Source organism: Falco peregrinus, chromosome 2 (assembly GCF_023634155.1).
Source record: "Falco peregrinus isolate bFalPer1 chromosome 2, bFalPer1.pri, whole genome shotgun sequence".
Taxonomy (NCBI): Eukaryota; Metazoa; Chordata; class Aves; order Falconiformes; family Falconidae; genus Falco; species Falco peregrinus.
In genome coordinates, this window is record NC_073722.1 from 72,189,919 (window position 1) to 72,211,828 (window position 21,910).

General features: G+C 39.0%; 1 long non-coding RNA gene across 1 annotated transcript in view; it reads left to right on the forward strand.

Annotated features, from left to right (window-relative positions):
- LOC114010825 (uncharacterized) overlaps nucleotides 1-11,277 on the forward strand; it is a 54,372-nt gene extending 43,095 nt beyond the window's left edge. Inside the window, exon 3 of the long non-coding RNA XR_003552497.2 lies at nucleotides 8,188-11,277. This is a non-coding gene — a long non-coding RNA (uncharacterized LOC114010825). The remainder of the gene's footprint in view (nucleotides 1-8,187) is intronic.
- Nucleotides 11,278-21,910: the final 10,633 nt, after the last annotated feature.

Sequence of the window (21,910 nt, forward strand, 5' to 3'; positions counted from 1 at the left end):
TTTCCCCCTAATATTTGTTGACTGGGTTTAAAAAAAAAAAAAAAAAAGATAAAAGGATTTCCTTAAGAATGAACTTCAGTTTACAATTCAGGAAGATAGAGTCAGTCATGTAAGTTTAAAAACACAGCCTGCTATACTGCTGTGTGTACGAATCAGCGTAGCCCTTGATGCCACCTTTTGGAAGCCCACTGTGTGCATGTTTCAGAGCCCAGGACCCCGCTGCTGACACAGATCCACTCCCATCTACAGAGTCAGCTGCTGGATTTTGTCTTTTTTTTTTACTTCCCAAAATAAAACAAATGTCCGGCACAATCCTACCAAGGAGCATCATTGCTAATGTGTAGACAGCGCTTGCCTAATTACCTGTCACCACTTCTACATGTTTGGGTTTTTTTCCTGCTCATATGGGAGAATAATTCACTGCAGTTTTGGTGGTACAGGACCACGCGCTGGAATGAAACCCTCTCTCTTGAGTCATTCAGGCTGGTTGCTGAATAGACATCAGAAGGCAACATCATTTGGAGATTTCTTACCTGCAAGAGATTGCTACTTGCAACCCTTTTTATGCCATTATCCATCTCCTGTGCCATCTGGCCCCTGTTGCAGAATACCTGCAGATGTATTAATAAACCAGTCTAATAGAACTGTACATATTAAATATACAGCAGAAGCAGCTGGTTGGTGTTTGTTGTGAATTTTCTATTTTTCCCTAATTTTTCAGCCACCATAATTTAAAGTCCTAAGCTAGCTCCTTCAAGGAAAAGAACATGGAGGGGTTCTTTTCCTCATCTAACCACAAAAGAAAATAATTAATCTTTCACAAAAGAAAGCTGTAATTGAAAAGGAAGTTGTAATCAGCATAAATGTCATTTTCCTCTTTGGAGTGGAAACTTCAGGTTTAGCCCTTGAACAGCATTGTCAGTTCATCTTATTATAATATACCCCCCTGACAGCTCTCATATTAATTGCTCCAGATTGCCTGCAGTGTGCTCATTTGTTTGTTTGTTTTCTCTTAACTAAGAACAATTTGAATGACTTTCAGAAAACTTTACTTCCTTTCAGATACAAGTGGAGTCAGAGGGAAAAAAAAACCCATACCTTAAATGACTTTAAATTTTACACTAATTTAATGTAATAACATAATACTACATTAATTTTAATGATCAAACTAGTGCTCTTTGGGATAATGCTTATGAATTTCTCAAAGTGGGCCTACAGACTGAAAGCCATGTAAACCAACATCTATGAAAATCTGGCTGTACACAAATAAATAGAATGAACATCATTTTTCCTATAGATTTGTTAAAATCTATTGCAGTTTTGAATTTTCCCACTGTTTAGATGGGTGGCTTCAAGCTCAGACCATTTCTATATAAAAATTAAGGAAAACTAACAGTTTCAGGTAGTTTATGACATTTTAAACTGAGATTAACAAAAGATGTTTAAGGGATTCTTTAAAATCAATTTAATACATTCTTTTTTAAGCCCCTGACTTCATCAACCTCTTCTGAAATGTGAGCCTCTATATGCTCAGGTGAATTAGTTGTCACGAAATTCTGTTCCAAGTGAAGTTACTATCTTCTGTTAAAAAAATTAAAGCTCATGCATAGATTTTTTTTCCTGTTTATTTTACTTCATAATTACTGCCTTGAAGGTTAATGTCTAATAAATTGTCCTTTTTACACATATTTTATAACTCAAACAACAAATTGTGGACTACCGGGTGTCATAGCACTTCAAAAAGAAAGCTTCCTGTTCTTTCTTCTCTATCAGTGATGTCCCTAATCCTTGTTCCAAATCTGTTTCCAAAGTGCTTTCTCACCACCAACTGCAACCTGCTAGTAAGGGCATATAACTGTGCCTATGGATCAGCACCATCCTGCACAGCTGTCTGGGTTGGCCAGTCCAAGAATTCAACCACATCCTCACATGGGAGACCTTTGCCAGACTGCCAGCTCCACAGCTGCATGAGAAGGCTCAGGAACTGTCATTAAGAACCAAAATGCTATCTTTAGGGTGCAACTGAAAAATATCTGGGAGGAAAAATAAAAGCACCCAACCAACACACACACACACACAACCCCCTCAAGCTATTTTTTTTTCACCTTGACTGAATAGCTGTTTCAACTTATCTCACCTGGTATCTACTGAACTAATTATGCCAGCATTCAAAACACAATTTAAAGATTAATAAAGAAGTGCATATATGGGATAAAAAAAAAAAAAAAAAGCAAATTGCTAACATCACCAATTAAAGTCTGAAAAGCTGAAACCTGAGTAAGTCAGCTGGGGTAGGGTGGGGTAGGAGATAAAAAAGCTATCTGCGGCAAATTAAAAAAAAAAAAAAAAAAAAAAAAAACCTCTAAATGAAAGCTAAAATGCTACCTGGGGCAGGTAGCAAATATTTGAAGGTATTTAAAGCAAACAACATTAAACCTTCCTCAGCTTCCTTTATAAACTCAGCTGGACTTCTTAAAGCTCACAGAACACAATGTTGCAGTTTTAAAGAATACTTGCAGAAGTCTCTTTACTGGCAAAGATATTAGGAAAAAAGAAAATTAACTACACAGATTCAACCACTTAACTTTTGACTAATACTCATGAAAGATCACAAGGAACTGGTAGATGAGTTGTGGAGTAAATAGTAATAATTCTACATATTCAAGGATAACCACGTTTATCAAAGCCATTGGCGTTCAGGCTTTGAACATTACTCTGAAATTCTCAGAGATAAGAACAGCAGCTGCCCCGAGAACCCCAAGTACCTCAAAGATGTCCTGTTTTGCTCCCTAACCTCAGTAGCTCATTTCTGAACTCCTTTGTGTCTTTTTCAAGTACCTTTATGTGGTGTACAAGGCACGGACTTTGCAAGGATTCTGAAGCAAAGACCTTTACTATTCAGTAGCCACAGCTTCTGTAAGTTTACACTCTGTACACGCGCTGCCAAAAGCTTACCATTAGTCAAACTCTAGCGTCCACACTATTTTCCCATCCTCCAGAGGCCAGACCACACTCTTTGTCTCTGCTTCTTCCAGGTTTTCTCCCACACTCCCTCAAAGTTATTTAACCACTTTGCTGCAGGATCACAGCTGTACATCGTCAAAGCAAGGCCACAGCTGCACATTATCAACGTCAAACAAACCACTGTCTTGGTCCCCCTACACCTTTAAGTTTTATTAATCTGAACGCTGCACTGTAATCATCAGAAGCAACACACAGCAAAGCATATGTGTGGTCTCTTTTGATTTTAGATGTAATGCAGGACAGGAAACCCTGTTACCTACCCATCACTCCATGCTCCTCTGAAAACATGTGCTAGTCCAATCTGTCAGTTTTCTGAAAACCTTTCTACCCCTTCCTCTTTCCTGTGTGCATACCGGTTTCCCCAGAAAAATGTGCTCAGCATGGGTCCCATTACTCATGTATATTTTGTCTTCTTTGTCTATTGAGTTCAAATTGCTAAAAGCCATCCTTGTAATTGTTCAGATTTATGCTCACCCAAGCCTCATCTCCATCTGTTTCAGTGATAGCACTTGAGAGGGTCAAGTTGGATGTGAACTGTAGTCCTAGAGGTGGAAAAACAACTCTACACATTAAATGTATTATCATCTTCTCCCCAATGCAGTGGGCAAAAGAATATAAACCAGAATAACTTCTGAGCAAGACAACTGTAAAAAGTCTTCACTAGAGAGACACAGAAGCCTGTTTGGTGGATGAATTGCACTTCTGATATTTTTCAATAATGTACATGGCCAGCTAGCTTACTTGCTTCTCAAGGGAGAAAAGCACTTCAAACACACTTCTGAAGTACAAGGATGTGGCGAAAAAGAAAAACCTATAGTATAATTCATATGCATATTAAAAAGACATGAATGACATAAAGGACTACTTCTCTGAGAGAGATACAGAACATACATTTATCCAAACTATACAGTTACTACAAACTTTATTTTTCTCAGTGTAAACCATTATAGAATAGTCTGCACAGTGCTGGGAAAAAAATGCGGCACCCTCCTTTCTTCTAACAATTCTCTATAAATGCATTAGGCTTAGCTTCTATTTCATCCAGACTTTTCATATGTATTTCCTTCTGTACTGTGAGAAGCAGCCATGGATGGATATTGATGGGAGGATATCCTCCACTGTATGCAAATGCTCCTCCCATACTGCATGAATCAATGTGCCCTTAAGCACTCCTTGCTAATGAAATACAAACTTTTTGTCTACCAGTCAGTGTAGGAAAGCATTATTGCCTCTAATTTGTAGGGAGAAATGGTGGTGCTCCGAGAGGACATGTGATTTATCCAGGGTCATCAACTAACCAAGGGCTGAGCCTCAGAGAGAAAGACAGTGCCCTTCTGCCCCTGGGCTATCAGACATGGGCCTCTCCATCACAGCTGCCCCAGTCAAGAAGTGTTACTGAGAAAGGGAAAAGTAAAAGGTCAGAAGGTCACTGGGTAGGACAAAAAAATCAATGCTTTCTCAGCTCTCACAACTAGAGAACTATTGGATTCCCACCATCCCACACCCCCCTGCAAGTATGACTTACATGCATTTGAACTCATTAAAGGTAATAGAGTTAAGCCAATTTGTTGTCCAAATAATACTTCAGTAACAGTGTCCTAAAAATGAAAATGCATTCTGTGACTCCAGTGCAACTTTGGAAACCAGCCCAAAGTGATTTATTCCTCCCTAGCTGTGCTGCTAGAGGTTGCAAACACTTTGCAGAGCAACCTTTGTGTTCTTAACAATGAAGAACATGAACTGACAGACCATTTGTGGTTCTTGCAAGGTCATCCTGGTTAATCATGACCAATCCGTGGTGGGATGGGGCACATTGAGCAAGTGGCTTCTTAATGTGACACGTTCCAGTAGTATTTAATAGCTAGTTGAAGTGGGTATCATTAGTATTTCCTGGATCAATCTTCCTTTCTAGTGGACATTGCATTTTAAACGTACGTTACTGTGAAATGTTTCAAGGAAGATAAGCAGTGTAATTAAGCATCACATTATAAGTGAAATACAATTTACATTTCTTTTAAGAAATGTACTGCTATCAGTTCGGTCACCGATTCAAATCTTCTAAAAACTGTAAATGTTTATCAAAATAATAAGTTCGTTGTGATATACTATTTTTGCTCAACTGCCTCAAAGGACTTTAACATGGAAGGCAAAGATCCCCCTCTCCAGTTATGAAATCTGAGAAACTTAAAAGATAGTGACTTCCCCATGATCACACCCTTCCAAGCTGAAAGAAATCTTGGAGTCTAAAGAAGTGGCTTAGTTTCTTAGTCTGAAGATTATGAACTCCACCCCCCCGCCCCTTCTGGAGATCCTGACACAGCTTAAAAGTCCTTCAAAGCCCTTGAAAGTCATGGCCAAAACCAGTGTTACTTGTAACTTAGAGACACTAGAGTGCAGTTTTTGAACTTCTTGCCAGAAGCAAATATAAATTTTGAAATGTGGATTGTTATTAAGGGACCGTCTCTCACATAACCATATGTTACACAGTCCTTGCTTTTCTGCTGATAAGGAACACTTAAGGTTTTTTTTTCTCCCTTTTTCTCCATACCACTATGAAAAGTTGAGCTCTGCAGAACAGAAGCACAGATGCAAACCCCTTTTACATGATCACAAATTCAGCCCGGGCTTTCTAAATCAGGTCTGTGGCAAGAGGAGTCTGGCTTTGAATCATGGTCTGAACATAACACAGCTCTTTGGAGAAATATTATTGCCTCTGACCCTGAAACCTAACCTTCACTTGATTCACATCACGTGAAATTCAAGACCAACAAAACATAATGTAGCATATCCTGAATAATCTTTAACTTTAATTAACTGCTTGCCTGTCTTAATTTTCATTGTTCTCCTTCATAGGAAGAGTGTAAACAGTCAGTGCAATCTCACCCTGACATTAGATAGACTGAATTTCTGTCCTACACGTAATTTTTTTTAAAATGCATTTCACTGTTTTTTCTTTTGAAACAGACATAAATAGCACCACTGTAGCACAGTCCATTCCAATTGACATATGATGATAGGAATATCAGAAGTTACTCCTGTGTTTAGCCATAATCCTGATAATATTGATCAGAAAAAAATCTAGTAACATTTAAAATTGATTTTAAGACACTTACAGGTTCAAATGCTTCTGAAATTTTGAGAAAACACAGAGCTGCACTGGATTTAGGCATTCCACCTTGTGCACAGCACTAAGGTTAACATTCCCCACCAGCAGTGCCATACAGCATAAAATCCTAAACAGAGATGCTATTAGGCCATTTACACAATGGTTTTCTTTGGTAACACTTTCAGTTACATGGCTGAAAAGTACATTGATGCCAGAAGTAGATTTTCTTTATCATTGAGTAAATACAGACCAATATATGTGCCTTAGCTCACTTAGACTTGTGTTCAAATGTTGCATAGCTGTGTTATGCCATAATCCATCAGAGTTACCTGTCTCTGAAGCAGCAGTTACCAATTCAAGTTTCAAAATGTTCTTGCGCTGAAAGTCACTCACAGTTAGCATTGCAGCTAAAGAGGTACCTGCATATTTCTTTGTTACTGTGCTTCAGGACATGAAAGACCACCAAACTATTGTAGAAAAAACAAATCCTGAAATATATACAGTTATTTTTGTTTTGTTTCTGTATGAACATCTGATATGTTAGCAGTGAACATCTTAAAAAAGGCTTCTTTTCCTCATCAGTCTCATTGGAAATGAAACACAGTGAGAAGGATGAATGATCATGTGTGTACGTCTGCATGTATGTTAGCGGAAAGGCAGGGGGTGGGTAATGGGTAAGAAAGGGGTTGAAAACAGAAAGGACATGGCTTGTCTCCTATTCTTTGATTTGAGCCTTGTTCATCCAATGGATCAGTGGTCCACAGCAAGCAGCCACAGCCGGCACTGTTTGGCAGCATGCGTTCTGCAGGCGCTGGCTCAGCAGGGCTTCTGAACCACTAGCCTTTGTCTAGTCACTCACTCTGTGGTCTTAACACCTACTGTCACTCATTCCCCTTTCTCTTATTTAAATAAGTGTTTTTATTACAGATACAAGCATAATTATAAATATATATTCTGTCATACAGGGAAAGAAACCAGCAGGACTGAACTCATCCTTGATGGAAATCTGCTTACTTCAAAGCACCGAGTCCCCTAGACACACACAAATAAAAGAGATCAGGCCTATCTGTCCTTCATAAGTTCATCCAGTTGACTGGAAAAATCCCATAGTCTAAAACAGAGGTCTTCCTTAGCTCTCCTACAAGTTATTGTCTGATCCACAACAGTGGCAAACAGAGAGAAAAACCCCAGACTTTGGGCAAGTCTGGAGAATACCACTTTACAATCGGTTTTCACTTTGAAAGGGAATTACTAACCTAACCAGAAGCAGCCAATTTTCAGTGCCACTTACATTTTGGATTCAGTAAAGTGACAGAAATTATAAATGCAAAGCACAACTCGTCCCTGAGATGCTGTGAGTGCTTTGTAGAGCCAGAGAGCAAAGGAAATGTAGGCTTGCAACAAAAATCACCCTTATGCCTCTTCTTATGCTTGGTCACAGAAGGTAAAGCGCAAGAGGACAAGAGGAACTATACTTCAGGAAAGAGAAAAGAAATGATGCTTACTTATTTAAGTCTCTTACACTCACATAATAAACAAGGTTAGCATTCAGGGTTACTGCACGGCAGTAAGCGACTGCAAAAGATACATAGCAATGGAGAATTAGTCAGACCCAGCAGCAGTGGATGATTTAACTGATGCAGGAACCAGTAAAACAGACTGAGGGGAGGAAGCCACATCCCTGGGCTTCCAGCTATTCAGAGTTGTCCCCAGCACAAGGCTGGCAGCCACAGCAGGTACTCAAAGATGCAGATCTGCTTCAGTATCTACGCTAGACTGCTGTAAAGACATGCAACTACAGGGATGCTGGTGTGAATTACTTACAGTGCTTGGGTTTGGGGTGGTTTTTTTCCTTATCAGCATTTAGGCAACAAGATTAAAACCACAGAATGAGCTAAAGACAGCCCTGGCCTGTGAATAGGCTTGTCCTGATATGTTTCTGCAAAGTATCGAATGATCTCACCAGCCTAACCTTGTTTAGTCTACATAGATAAGTATGCCTGTTAGAAGAGACAAATCCTAAAATATGCCTGTTCTATTCTCTTTTTTGTTCCTAGATATTTTGAATTGTGCTCACACCACTTCCTTCAACCTTTGACCCTTCTGCTCCAAGAGCTCCTATAAACACAATTTTACCCTTGGAACACAACAGCCCTGCAGCAAGTAGCACATCCCTCTCCCTAAGTCCCCAGATAGAAGAAAATATGAAAGGATCTATTAAACCTGAAAGTAGAATATCATTTTGTTAAGAAATACTAATATGTAGTATTATGGCAGTAGCTTGATTCCTTAGCCATTGGTGAGACACAGGACTCGGTCACACGGATAACCATAGCCCTTCTGTCCTCCTCACTATTGACACCCCCTGATCGGAGTGAAGCAGAGAGGGAGACACAGAGACCTTTGTGGCAATTTGCCTTACCTAAGCTCTCAGATACTTTGTGGAGGTAACTTCCTTACCCCTCTCTCCCAGCTATGAAGGAATCACAGACCAACAAGGCCTTAGAGCAGAGCACTGGGTTGGTGCCTAATGGCCAGAAGGATAAAAGTCAGCCATGTAAAACTTTTTGAAGTTCAAATTAGTTTTTCATTTGACTGCTTTAATCCTAGCTTTTGCTATAGACCTCAAGTTTCTACTATTTTTCACTAGAAAGTCTCAACTTCGTAATCATCACAACTGAGCTGAAAGGTGGACAATAGCAGATGAGGATAAGAAGAAGATCTTATTGCTGGGCATAAGAAAATATTTCAAAGAATTTGGATTCAAAGTGTCTCGTCATAGACAGTGAATACCAACCACTTATTATTTCAGTTTGTGCCTATTTAGATTCCTGAAGCTAAATTCTCACATGGCAGCCTTTATGAATTATGATTTCTATCTCCAGTTGGCAAGGGACTCCTATCTGATGAATAATAACATGGCTTCAGTTATTCATTCCTTGATCATCGCTCAGTTGGACTACAACCATACAATATATCCTTAGCAACACAAACTACTTCAAGCACATCAAGCTTGTCTTCTGCTTATGGCAGGCTATAAAATTGTGAATCATTATATCTTGATCTTTAGCTACAATCAATATATAATAACATTACATATATATATATCCTGCACAAAGCATTAAAAAAAAAAAAACAACCCTTAAACCTTCCTGTAAGACACTCAACTACCCATGCTTTTCCTCTGAGACAAAGCATCCTGTAACAAGGTGTTTAGCCATGTTTCTTTATACTGTGCTTTTCTACTCAAGTATCAAGGACATAAGAAGAAATCCAGATTTCCTCTCTGCATTCTACAGTACAAGACCGATGAAGACTCAAGGGATTAAAAAATGTACAGGACTAATAAAGGTTTGCACCTACAGCCTGTAGGCTGAGGTAGAAACCAGAGAGTCTTTTTTTTTTTTTTTTTTTAATATTAAACATACAAGACTTGGGTCCTTCGTTCCCTCAGATAATGTATGTGGATGGACTTACTCATGCAAACACCTCTCCTTTGCAGAGGTAAGAACGCAAGGAGAAGCAGGGTCCCAATGGAGGCTTTTCTTTTGTTCAGAAACAGGCAGTATTACTGCCACTGTGCAGCTACTGCAAATACATCACTTGTGATGAGCCAAGGGAACAATTTCCATAGTTTTGCACCAAGAAGGTCTCAGCATGGCATTGAATTTGGAATATATACATGACTTATCAAAAAAGTCCATCAGCAATCACTGATGATCGTTTCTGAATAAGACATTTTCAATATACCTGCAGGACAATTCACTCTGGCTACACAGAGCCGTACAGCCAGCCATCAGCCCTCCTTTTCGACTTCCAGAAACCAAGGATTTGTTTATTTTCTTCCTTTGCAAAGGATGAGAGGAAACAGCAGATATGTTAACCATGTAAATTCATACAAAATAGTATTAAAAATACATCAATGTATTGCAGGTTTTGGACTCCTTGGAAAAGTTGCATGACTGTACAGAATTCATGGCCGTGCTGCTGTGCCAGAGCCACAGATCTGAATTGCGTGCTGGGAGTCCATGTATTACATGTCAGCAATAGTGACTGCAAGGGGGTTGCCCGCATGTTGCATTGTAAGCTTTCCTTCTTGGTGTTGAGACAGCAAGCAGGAAGGCCAACGCAACAACAAAAGGTGACAGCCGGTAGCAGGAGATAAAGCCAGTCAACCTTCTGCTTTGCAGATCCTTACTGAAAAATCGCTATTGCCAATAGACTGAATGGCTCAGGTGAGAGGGGACAGGATGCAATTACTATCTTCTCCCCTGCTGAAAATCTATTTGAAGGTCTGTAACCACATTTTTAAAGAGCCAAAACACTTTGTCTTGAAGAGGACCACTTGCCATATTTGAGAATATGTTAATTTAAAGGAAAACAGATCAAAGGAAAGTGAAAAAGATGAAATGAATAGATTAAAATAGCTTTCTACTCAAATGGTACTCCATTATGCCTCCCAGCCAGGTTGTTTTTCCCCCTTTTTTTAGAAAAACTTATATCTTTTGAAAACAATGGACAGTTTGACTGGAACATGTATCAACACTGGAAATCATGAGTTTCCTTTGATTATTTTGTGAGGAATGAGTTGAAATTCATTGGAGGAAATAGTATGGTATGCTGTAGAATAGGTTTACGGATTAAATCTATTTGGGTCCTTACAGACTTTAAAGTTATTAAATATATTGAATGAACCACAGCCTGTGATCTGAGGAGAGTTCTTACCAGTGGTAAAGTATTGCAGAAGTAAATCAATTGTGGACTCACTTATTTATTTTTTTTCTCATATAACTTTCGTAACTATTAGGAAAGCGTACAAACTGACCTCTGAAGCAATTCATTTTTTCCTCAAAACTTCAAAAGTAATTTTAGTTTTAAAACCAAGAAAACAAAAGGAAAACAAATTTTAAAATCTCAAGGGCTGTTGTGAAAAGGGACTGCTGTCTTCCAGCCAACTCTATTATACAGTAGACAAAGGAATACAGCTTGCTCTGCCATACCTATATTGATTTTGCAGACAGAAAAATATAAAAACATGCTTCTAGCAAAACATCTAGTATTCTGACTGTAGGTGTACTTTAAATTCAGTCACCAGCAAGAATTTTTTATTTATAAATTAAAAATTAAAAAATGCTAAGAAATTAATTAAGAAGTTACAAACTGAAATCTCTGCTATACTGGATACTGAGGGATTGCTAGAGAACCCACCGCTTAGTGATATTACTTTACTACTAATTAGTTCAATATTCAATATACAGGACCCTTGAGGCCCTTGTTCCCCTTACCCTTCTTCCTCCCCCCCCCCCCCCCCTTACTGCAAAGATACAATACACAAACAGGCAAACATCCAAATGGCATTGGTTATAAAATGGAAATACATGCATATATATAATTGTTAATCAGTTCTATAACTAAAACCCATCTGTATGCTTGCATAGCTACCTGGGGCATGATGATTCCCATACAGCTATGCAGAAGGAAGGAGGTATTTGAGGCAGATTTCACTGTTGGGGAAATCTCCAACTGGTTTATGGTGTCACATATTGTGTGTAGTTACGTATAGCTGGGGATCTGCTTCTGAGGCGGCAGATCCATCTCACTGTGGAGGCAGAGGAGCAGACTGAAAGTGGAGCGGGGATATCCAGCACATCAAAGTTCTGAGGAAACCTGGGTAAAAATGATCCAGCCTCTGATTTATTTGCCTTTTTAAAATGCTTTTTCCTTACAAAATGAGTACTCCATAAAAACCCCCTGCTGGCTATGAAGTCAAATGCCAAAGAAGAAAGCAGCAGTCTCTACAGAGAAGAGCATTGCTCCTCCTGAGAGTCTCACACAGCCTGAGGACAGGATGTGGATGCTCTCCAGGAGCGCCAGCACATGTCCAGGGCAGACTAATCCTAAATGTAGTCCTTACAAAGGAGCTGCAGAAGAATCTCTTCTATATGTTAGAAACCTTACCAGTCAGAAAAAAGAAGTGTCCAATAGGCAGTTTGTTCTTTGACATTTTGAGAAATGTTTACAAGATCACAAAACATATTATAGATTATAAGCGATATACAGATTAAATTTTACAACAGATATTAGGCAACTATTATTAATGTTACTACAGTCTTATTTACCTAAACTTCAGAAGCCCTGGCTTACATTTTAGAAGAGCATCTACTTTAAACTAGCCATTGCAGTGTTTCAACAGAACAAGCAGTGCTTGCTGTAGGTATCTCAGCATATTTTTTTTCAAATTGTTTTTTCAAATGCATCTCTCTGCCTGAGAATTAATTATTCCTAAACTATCAAGACAAGGCAATGCCTTTTTATATCTACATATACATATAGAAACTTGTATATAAAGGGATGCAAGTAAGATTGTCAGATAGGAATAGTGAAAATCCATAAAAATGATACAAGTATAATAGCTGCACGTATAATAGTCCGTAGTGCATAATCCAAAGGCTGATAGCTTCTGTAATGCAGACAGTGCTGGTGAAACAGCTCCCCTGAGTAGTCTAACCTCTGTCAAGTACATTCCACACAAACCACTGCTGGGAAAGGCTTTTTCATTTCATATTTAAAGTGAAATAATAACAATATTATTTTTGTATTGGAAAAGGCATTAATATCTTAAATTAGATGCTGGATGTAATCAAACCCTCCACCTTCCCCATTACAGGTGCTGTTTAACATCTCAGCCACCCTGCAAGCTATACTCTCCATAGGAAACAGGGGACTTGGTGCCATCAAAGGCTGTGCTCATATTGACTTCATGGTGACTGTGCCACCATGCTGCAGATGAAAACCTGGCATAGACCCTTCCCTCTCAAGCTCCTACCAACAAAAGCTCCTTCCTGCTTTATTTCTTCCTTGTGCCTTCTGCCAAACACACCTCTAGTTCCCATAGAAGAGGCACGTGTTTTCATAAATGCTGGTTTTAAGCGTCACAGCTGTTAAAAATCGACTTCTGCCTTGCATGCCCACTGCATGTCAGGGGTAGAGGGTGGATATAACCTCTCAGTCATGAAAAATAATTTCTCTGTCTGAACCAGCTAAAAGGTCATGTCTTCTGATATCACAGGTTTTTGAGCCAGTCTAGTATATATCTGACTAACCTCAGTGAAGTACCAGTTTAAAGACCATGGATAAGATTTCAATTTTATCACAAAGTCCTTCACTGCCCATCATCTTAGTTTAGCCTTCAAAGGATAGTGAGAAGACTTCTGGAAAATGGCAACTGTGCATTAGTAAGAAAAAGGACAAAGGGGAGTCAAAGAAATAATGTATGGGAAAAAATGAAAAAAAAAATCCAGTTTTCTTAGAAAAATACAGAACATTACATCAGGAGACTAAAGGTTTGATAAATATTGAACCAGTGCATAAAGTGTGAATGCTCCCTGTGTATGCTCTGCAGACTTACTGATAAGCATAACAGGGAAGTCTAATGTAAATTATAGGACACCACTCCAAATTTTGGATTTTAAACTCCTCAGGAAAATGAAACTTACACTATCTCTATAGCAATAGTGCCAACAGCAGCTGTTGAATTTTCACAGAATACATAAGCCACAGAATGTGTGGGGTTCATGTAGTGTATCTGCAGTTTTTATGAGGCCATTATTTCTTTTTCCTTGCAGATCATTCTAGCTCTCTGCAAACAGGGACAGACACTGAATTACCTGATTATTTTATTTTAAAAACAGAGTCCATGCTGAATAAGCAAAAAGTAATCAGGTACGCTATAGGTACAGCACAGTTAACCTTGGGGAAAAAAATTAATCTACAACTGCCTAGAGCTGCTATACTCCTCATATTACAGTTTTGCTAAAATAATTCTACTGTAAATATTCAAATAATGCATGCAAATGCCAAGAGTGGGACAGCTGATGTGTTACAGTAACAGACTTCTGTCACTGTCAGCCAGTCAATCTGGATTCCTATCCATTACAAAGTTTCCATGGAAATAAAAGGTAATGGTGCCACTACTGCCTTAGATATTTTTAATTTCCAGTACTAAGCCACGTATAGCAATGCTCAGATTATGTTTGAATATGTGAATCTACTACATTTGTGAATGTAAAGCAAATCTTTTGGGACCCAGACTTGCAGAAGGCTAGGGAGGATGAAGAACTTTTCACCTTCAAGTCTATGAGAAGTTTATCTGGAAAAATAAGACCGTGTGCTGATGATGCTTTCAATTGAGGTTTATCAACCTGTTATAGCCCAGACAAATGGGATCAAAGGTTACAGAAGACTGATGGCAGAATTATCAATAACACCAAGGTGACATTAATGAGAATATTTTCTGCAAGTATGCAGTAGTTTTTATATTCCCATGAGTACCCAAATATAAAGGAAAGGTAATTAATCTCTATATTAACTAGCAATTGTTTACAACACGAGGAGAAGCAAAGGGGCATCTTGTCAGCAGGAAAACATTTGTTGAGAATAATGGACTGTAATGCTGGAGATCCAGTCAGGATTTCTTAGCTACTCTGCCTAGACCACACATGGGAGGCTTTTTAAAGTTTTGATTTCATAGGAGCATGAATTTTTTTCTCCAGTGTTATGATGAAAATCCTCCTTTGGCTTTACCGGCTGTGGAGCTTGATTTGAAGTCTGACATGGATCTGAAGTCACACAAAGGAAGCAGGACCAAGCTTTAAGCTCTTATGGTCAGTGGGAGGGAATCACATCCCCTGACCTTGCAGCAAAATAGAGCTGCTAGGTTGCAGGTTGAAAGCTATAGATTGAAGGTTTGAAACTCTTGTTCTGACTAATATGCTCCAATCTTGCCAAAAAAGATATTGCTGAATTTAAAGCATCTATGTGTGCTCTAGGAATAAAAAGGATATCAGTTTGTTTTAGAAATGCAAAATACATTTCAGAAGACTAGGAGGAAAAGGTGTTCCTCTTTTCATGCAAGACTAAAAACTGTCCCGTGAACATCAACAACTCTATATCATGCATTAACAAATCTAAATTATTAGAAGACAACACTGAACCCATATTAAATTCCTAAGTATGTGACCAGACATTAAAAATATTTAGCAATTTTATTCATGTATCTGACTTCAAAAAAATTGTGCAGAAGTTCTGGATGGCAGTAGCTTGTGCAGCAAAAAAGTAGTATTCAAACTTAAATAATGCACATGTGGTTTTCTGATTTTAAATATTGCTTTATCTAATAAATATCCAATAATGCAATTTATCACTAAAACTTTACTGAAGTGAGTTCACAGCTGACTTCTTGTCAGACACTAAAAGTATGTACTGCATTCATTTAATATTTTTTAAACAGAAGCCCATGGAAAAAAGAAAACGGATTTATATTTTTTTACCCTTCAAAGTCTATTTTCCAACAGATTTTAACAATTTAGAATAATATATATGCACACATGCTCAACCAAGAATCCAGTCAAGGTATACGAAAGATGAAGGATAGACAGCCTTGTACAAAATTTGCCTTCCATCTCAGTGTTTCATACACGTGCAAGACAGAGTAAGAAAGAGTGTATCACTGGCCCTAAAGATAGAATAGCTGTACTGTAAAAGGACTTATCTGACTTCCACGAAACTAGAGAGACCTAAAATTAGCTCCTTCTCTGTAACTCACAAATTCTGAAAAGCTCTTAAGAAGAACGTTAGATCCCAGCAGCCTACTGGCTTATTAACAGTTTTATCATCTTTGACTTCCTATCACAGTGTTTTCCCTTTTCACATACTCTGTCAGTCCTGGCTTTATGCTAGGCAGGAATCAGACACTCAAGAACAGTTGACTTCTATATATATTTAGCTGTATGCAATAAGATTCTATTTGCAGAGCATATGCCCCAGGGTTATTTGAAGGAAGGTGCCCAAATACCAGAGTCCCTTACCCAGACCAGGTGTTCAGCCACTCACTTCCCATGATATGTAGATTCTCATTTACAAATAATCTCCATCCCATTTACTTATCTGACTATCACTTCATTTACATCTTGAGAATTTTCTCAGTGGAATTGCGTTAGCAGGTCTCAAATTATAGCCCAGCCTTCTACTAGGAAGCTGGTTTTGGCTCTCTTCAACTGTAACTAAAGCCACTTTACCTAAGCTGTACATATGTCCTGAGCCTGGAAGACTCCTCAATCTGCAGCAGTCCAGCAGCACTGAGCAGTGACTTGGTTTGTCTGGAATTGCAATAGTTTCTAAAGAATTGCATGATCTTGACACACACAACCATGTCAATGCTGCAACAGTCAACAATATCAAAGCTATATGGAAAATGCTGTGGGCAGCCTTCCTTAAGTTGGGGTCTCTCCCTTATCTCCATAAAAAGTAGCAAATTTAAATTACAATTCTTAAAATGAGATTCCTTTGAAATGTTTGCAAGTATTCAGGATACTGAGATTACCTACCATACCAAATTTGAAGCATATATATTTCTATGCTGCCTTTGGCAAGGAGCAATTCAAGATGACAGTAACAGTAAATATATCAAGAGCGGGTGTGTGTGTGCACACATGCGACCAAGACAACACAAATGGAAGAATAAAATGAATGTGAAATTTTCAAATTGATTGACGGGTTAGAAATGTCTGCATTTTTACCTCAAATTCCTCCTGACAGCTCCTATATTATACAGCAGCCACAACCCAGAGTGCCTATTAAAAAGCAAATGTTTGGGTCTGTGAAGTGCTTACAGGACAAAGAGGGCAATTTTACCTGCCATTGCCACCCATCACAAACACTCGTTTTATCAGAAGCTCCTGGGCATGAGAAGAGCCCACTGTCTCATTTTAAAGATTGCAATGCAAATGCTGAATACTACCAGTTAACCACCAGTCACTGAAAGGGAGGCAAACTCACTGCCTGTTGGGGTGAGAAGGATGGAGGACAGCACATCAAGTCACCTCTTTACCATCAGTAGCAGTACCATGAGGAATATGCAGCTGTCTGTAAACACCATGGTCAAATGGATGCCAAGAAATAAAACAGAGAAAAACCAGCTTGAAACACACATATAGGCAAAATTGGGTATCAGATCCTAACACATGGCATAGGGTAGCAGGAAAATGACAATTTACATGTTTCAATTTTGTGGAGAGATGAGAAGGAAATTTTTGGGTAGTTTGCAGAACAGAAAGGACAGATGGGGCAGTGAAGTATTTGGACACCTATCCTTGCCCTTCACACATCAGGTGTCTGAAGCAGTGCATGATAATGAAAGCAGCCTGTGTCAATAGTGTCCACTAACTGATCTTGAAGACTAAGATTATGTACCATATGAGCAGCCTCCTTGATTGAGAAATCACTTCTGGAAGTCTGAGCCCATATGCACATTTTGTGAGTTGAGTAGCATGTATGCAGTTTACTGCTCCTAGCAAAATAATCTTGTTCACCCTTAAATGATGGATGGTGTGCTGTTTAAGAAGCTGGTGTTCCTCCATTTGGAAAAGAAAGAGATCACATTACAAATGACTACTGCTTTCCTCCACATCCTTCTCCCTAGATTCAGAGTCCACTGGCAATAATTATTAATTATTCCTACTTTGTCTTCTTCTTCATCACACTAATAATATGCCAGCTCATCACCAGAAAGCATTAATCTAGAGATGTCTAAAGGAGCATTAAAATCACAGCTTTAAAATGTATACAACATTGATTCATATTAAGAGGGCTTTGGGCATACTGAAGAGCTACTTATAGACTTTGGGCACTTTAAATCATAAAAGAGCAGGAAAGTTATATAAAACCAGTTAATATTAGATTAAGTGGCAGCAAGATTGGAAACTTTCTCTGGCAAAGCTTTGAAACTCATTTTCATCAAAGTTATTACTTATTACAAAGGAAAGGCAGATTTGGGAAATCATGGTTCTTGCCAAAAAAGGCATAAGGAAGGACCAAGTGATCAGCTGCATGCAGCTGTATTTCAAAATGGGTCATTATCCACTTTCTGAATTTTTAAAAAAGTAACATTGTGGCAGAATGTTACATACAATATAGCTGGAGCTCCTGTAGCTTCTTTGAATTACATATACAGTTTCATACTTCTTATTTTGTCAAAAGAAATAGAAAGAAACTAAAGTTTCCAAAAGTGAAAAAACATTAACGTTTTCATTTACAGCTTGTTATGATGTGAGAAGAAGCAACAGAATTTAGGCTTTGACAATTCTGAAAGCTGGTAGTGTGGAAAAAAAATGGTCAGAGTCTTTAGCTTTTCTCTTGGAGAGCTGCAAAGAGCCTGTAGCTGATCAGAGATGGGATATTAAATTACCACCTCACATGTTAAATAAGAATAGCAACTCCAGGTTACCTATGGGGTGTCAGATTAATTAGTGAATGCCTGCACTCTGTGTTGGAGATGTAAGACACTGTAGAAATGCTAAGTATCACTACAAAGAGGAATTTTCAAATCTTGGTAAGTTCAGTTTACACAGTTGAATTGACTTTATATTTCTGCTAAATAATTCTCCAGTACTTTCACTAGTGTTGCCCACCATATAACTGCAACAAATGAAATCTTATCTTAAAGGTAAGAAGATAGTGATATTTGCAAACTATCAATAATAACAGTATAATCCAGAACAGCCCTAGAAAATATTAATATCTAATAATCAGGATGAAGGCTCCTCTTGTGTTACATTCTCTTAAACAGAATTCATGCTTGTTCAATACTTTTTGGTGATGGGAAAAATAAAAAAGAAAGAGAAGAAAGAATTAAAATTTGTATTTATTTCTATCTTTTAAAAAATCCAATAAAGGAAGTGCTGGAATAACCGAAGCCTGATGTGTTCAGCCCTAATCCCGTTTAAGTCAGTAACAAAATTCTACTGACAGCAGAGCAAAAAGGTTTCACCCAGCACATCAAATTATTTTTTAGCATAACTACCGAAGAAAAGAGTTAGGCTAGACGATTTGGAAAACAGCACAAACACTGAGGTCACAAAGGCAACTGATGATACTCATTTGTCCAAGGTAGTAAAAAAGGAAAGCAACTGTGTAAAGGTGCAGAAAGACCTCTGGCACTGAGTGGAGGTGAAAGGACTGGAGACGTTAAATGTGGATATAGTACTGTACATGAGAAAAACCCAAATTTAACTGTACACAAAAGTGGCCTCGGAGTGAGCAGATAGCTGTCTAGGAAATAGATCTTGCCATTAGGTAGTTCCAAGAAATATGACTTGGGGGGTGGGGGGAGGAAAAATTTTTGAGCTGTTAAAACAGGAAAAAGAACTAGAGAACAGTTCGTGCTCCAGTACCAGCTCATAGCTCACCTGACCGGTGATCATTTTGCTACTGTTGCAGTCTACCTCCTCTACAACATACAGAGGAAATAAACCAAAGGAGCAATAAGGATGGTAAGAGACATGGATTTGTATAAGGATCTAACAAACCCCCTCATCCTAGAAAAATTCAACTCTGAAGCTCATGATAAAGGTCTAAAAAATTCCAAGAATCATGAGGCGTATATGCGGGGATCAGAGATTCATGAATAAATTTAATACGATTGGTTGTATTATGAATTTAGCAGGTAAGCAGACAGTGGCATATGCTGCTTCATGTGCCACATAACCAGGCAGTGGCATGTATTTCCATGGGGTGTCACAGGAATGAAAACAACATAACCACATTGGTTTAAAGAGTAATAACAATAATAAAAAAAAAAAATCCATCAAGTGATATTATGGAAATATATTAACTTCTTGCTTAGGGAATCCCCAAGTTACACATTTATCCTCTTTTCTACTCCTCCCTGACCTGTGCTGCTGGCCACTACCTGCATGGCTCTCGCTCTGCAGATCCCTTTCAGAGCTCCTATGCTGAGCCACTGCTTATGTGTCTTGCTGAGTTGCTTATGCATGTTTAAGGAGGGGTCAGAGATTCATGGTGCAGCAGCACCCATGTGCCCTGATCCACCCCAACCCATGTGCCAGGGTGTCCTGCTAGTACTCGCTGCCCCTCACAGGGACAGGTGACTCCCGCAGGCCCCAAGGCGACCTGCAGCACACGCTCCTGCTCTGCCCAGCCCTGCTGGGTGACCCCCAGGCAGAAATCCCTTAAGGGATGAGCGGGGTTTCCCAGCACCATGCCAGGCACAGGCAGCATGCTTGGGCAAGGAGCAGAAACATGACCAGACACACAGGTTCAGGCCCAGAAGTCTGTTGAAAGTGGTTCATTAACCGCAAAAGCCTTTTCACAAGCTAACACATACAAAAATTAAAAGCACCTATATTTGATATGATATAAAATATATTTTGCTCTAATATCTTTTTTTTTTTTCTTTTTACTGAGTACTTAAGAAACTTCAGTCAAAAGCTGAATAAAGATGTGCCTAAACCACCAGGCTTTTGGGGGCTTCCTCCATTATTCCAAAGGACAGAGGGAAAGGGCTGCTTTTGAGAGATTCTTCTGCAGTCCTACAGGGCAGGGCCCTGTGACCTCAGATATTATGCCAAAATAAAATCTCTTTCCTTTTTGCACATGAAGACTTTCTATTCTCCTTTATGCTTTTTTTTTTTTTCTTTTTTCCTTTGTTTTTCTGTTCTTTTCCAGGACCTGACAGCACAGTCTTAAGATTCAAGTACTGTTTTAACTTCTTTACAAATACAGCTTTAGTGTTCCTACTGTGAACATGTCAATCACAGCACCTGCAAGAAAAGCCTTGGTTTAGGAATGAACAGAAATCCATAAATATCCACAAATATCCTGCTAGCTTACTTATTGCTTTTTATTTGGATGAGTTATCTAAAACAAAATTGATGAAAAATTGGTCTGAATATAGGTTGTGCCGGAGTACAACTGCATTATTTTCAAACAGACCTTTTGTTCCTTTTGTTTTTTCCTGCTGACAGGATGCCCCATTTTCAGGAAAACAATCTGCTTGTCGGCTGCTGCTCTCCTTGGAGAAGGTATGGCAAGGCAGCTAGGAGGTAATGTCCTTGTGCGTGTGCAGCTGTCCACGGGAATCGCCAGTGTATGGTGAAGCACTAAATGGAGAGGGAGAATTGGTGGTGAATTTCTGGCTTCCTTCTGTCTAATTGTGTTTTAATTATTTGACTACTGGTTATCTTGCCCATCAGCTGCCCTCTGTGGCAAAACAGGCCCCATGAATCAGGCCTGTCAACTCAGCAGGACCTGGTTGTTTATAGAACTGCAATATATAATTTAATAATACTTCAGGCCAGATCCTCAGCTGATGCAAACACGTATAGTCTCACTGAAGTCAGTCAATCTGTTCAGATGTACTTTAGATGAGGAGATAGTTATCTGTCCATAAACATCATAGAAAAGAGCCTTCACTTATGCATTATTGCAAAGGCAGGAAAATCCCACTCTCCCACTGGGCTGTCTTGCTGCACGCCAGAGTTTTTCAGAGCTCTGAGCTAATTTGAGAAAACACGATTACAGATTGTCATAGCTGCAAATGATCTGCAATTCATCACCTGCAAAACAAGGGTTATCAACACTTAAAAACGCACGAGCTCGTCTGATTTTTTTGAGCCACTGGAGCAGTGGATCACAGCAGTGCATACCCTGGATCTTCTCCCTTCCTCCCAGGTTACCAGCAGTGCGCTATGAGCACAGCTCTTTCTCTGCAGAGATTCTGCATCCTTTGCACAACAGCATAGTTTTTGCAGCAGTCTTACTGACACCCATTTAGAGCATTTTAACATCAAGGTCAGGTATCCTGGAAAGTGGCACATGTGGGTGTCTAAAATCCTTCTGCAGGGAACATACTGGACCAGGATTCTCCATCTTCCTGATTTGGCAATCCCTAGCTCCAGTCTTCCTTCAGAGGCTTTTGAGGGC